This window comes from Papio anubis, chromosome 18 (genome assembly GCF_008728515.1).
Source record: "Papio anubis isolate 15944 chromosome 18, Panubis1.0, whole genome shotgun sequence".
Taxonomy (NCBI): Eukaryota; Metazoa; Chordata; class Mammalia; order Primates; family Cercopithecidae; genus Papio; species Papio anubis.
The window spans coordinates 36915854-36917782 of NC_044993.1; the positions used below are offsets into that span (position 1 = coordinate 36915854).

Genomic DNA, 1929 nt, shown 5'->3' on the forward strand with positions numbered 1-1929 from the left:
TCGGAGCTGGCTGGGCGTGGTGGCTCTAGCCTGTAATCCCAGCACTTTGGGAGGCCGATGTGGGCGGATCACGAGGTCAGGTGATCGAGACCGTCCTGGCTAACACGGTGAAACCCCGTCTCTACTAAAAATCCAAAAAATCAGCCGGGTGTGGTGGCAGGTGCCTGTAGTCCCAGCTACTCAGGAAGCTGAGGCAGGAGAATGGCGTGAACCCGGGAGGCGGAGCTTGCAGTGAGCCGAGATGGCGCCACTGCACTCCAGCCTGGGCAACAGAGCCAGACTCCATCTCAAAAAAAAAAAAAAAAAAAAAAGTCATTGGAGCAGTCAGCCCACGGAGGTGCAGGCGGAGTGGGCCCTCACTGGGGCCGCTGGAGGAGCACGGACTGCCCCGCCGGCAGATGGGTGATGTTCTGAGAGCGTAAGAACTGGTATGCGAGGACCTCCGCAGTTTCCAACTTGCGGAGCTCTATCAGGCCGTCCCTTGCGGTGACCAGTGAGTTGGCAATCAGCTCAGCTGCCTCGGAGTAGCCCTCAGCAGAGATGATGGCCACCTTTTTCTGCTGCTCAGCCTTTTCCACCACAAATCTGGCCCTCTCTGCTTCCTGCTGAGCCACCTGTTTGGCTTCCACCGCTTCTGTGAACTCCTTCCCGAAGGTCAGATGTGTCAAGGACACGTCGTCCAGGATGAGCCCAGAGGTGGCTGCTCGCTCTGTAAGTAAGGTCGTTGCTCACCTGCCTGGAGACCAGCTCTCTCTGGGTGATTAGTTCTCCAGCATCAAAGCGAACCACCACGGACTTGAGGATCTCGGTCGTGATGGATGGCAGCCCCCGCTCATCACAGTCCTCTCCGATGCTGGTGAAGATGCGAGGAAGCTGGCTAGCGACAGGCCGGAAGAGGATGCGCAGTGTGATGTTGACGTTCTGTAAATCTTTGCTGCCAGTGATGACTGGCACATTACGTGGTCGAGAAGGGCAGTCAAAGATAATTGGTTTCTTATCACAAGAACAGAAAACCAAACACCGCATGTTCTCACTCATAGGTGAGACTGGTGCTCTTGAGATCACTTGGGACTCAGGAGGGAACATCACGGGGCCTATCATGTGGGGAGGGGGGAGGGAGGGATTGCATTGGGAGTTATACACAGAGTGTAAACTGACGAGTTGATGGGTGCAGCAGACTAACATGGCACAAGTATACATACATTAACAAACCTGCTATGCACATGTACCCTACAACAAAAGTATAATAATAATAAATAAATTAAAAAAAAAAAAGATAATTTGGTTCTGTACTTCCATGGAATGAGTGAGTCCTTCCCCTACACGTGTGGCTCCTGTCACCTCCACACGCAGGGTCGGTCAGAGATGACAGCTCTGTGCCCAGCATCCACATTATATGAGGCTGAGTTTCTTTCATCAGGCCTCCTGCAACAGCTAAGGCCAGGTCAAACTTGCTGATGGACTCAAACACTTTGGCAGCCATGTTTTCTTCTGCGGGACCCTCTCACACCTGCTTCCACTCTGACCTCCACATGAATTTCCACCCCTCAGTTTCTTAATTTGAAAATGAGGAAAATGACAATACCAACATCAAAAGTATGTTTTGAGGATTAAAACAGTTAAAATAAATAAAGCAATTAGAATAGTGTTCATAACACAGCAACCAACCTTTTAGTTTTAGCTACTATTACCATTATTGCATTCCCTAAAATTTACGGAAGAAAGGTATGACATGTTTCTGAAGGTTAGGTAGCATTCATCTGCAAGACCATCTAACATTTTTCTTTCTGTGGGTATATTTTAGCTACTTATTCAATTTCTTTAATGTCATTAATCTACTTGATTTAATTTTTTTCTTCTTGACTTGCTTTTGGCAAGTTATATTTTTCTAGCAGTTTGTCCATTTAATTTAATTTTTCTTTTCTTTTT

General features: G+C 48.2%; 1 pseudogene; it reads right to left on the reverse strand.

Annotated features, from left to right (window-relative positions):
• Window positions 1-321: 321 nt before the first annotated feature.
• LOC101005724 lies at window positions 322-1483 on the reverse strand (annotated as a pseudogene).
• Between the last annotated feature and the right edge of the window lie 446 nt (window positions 1484-1929).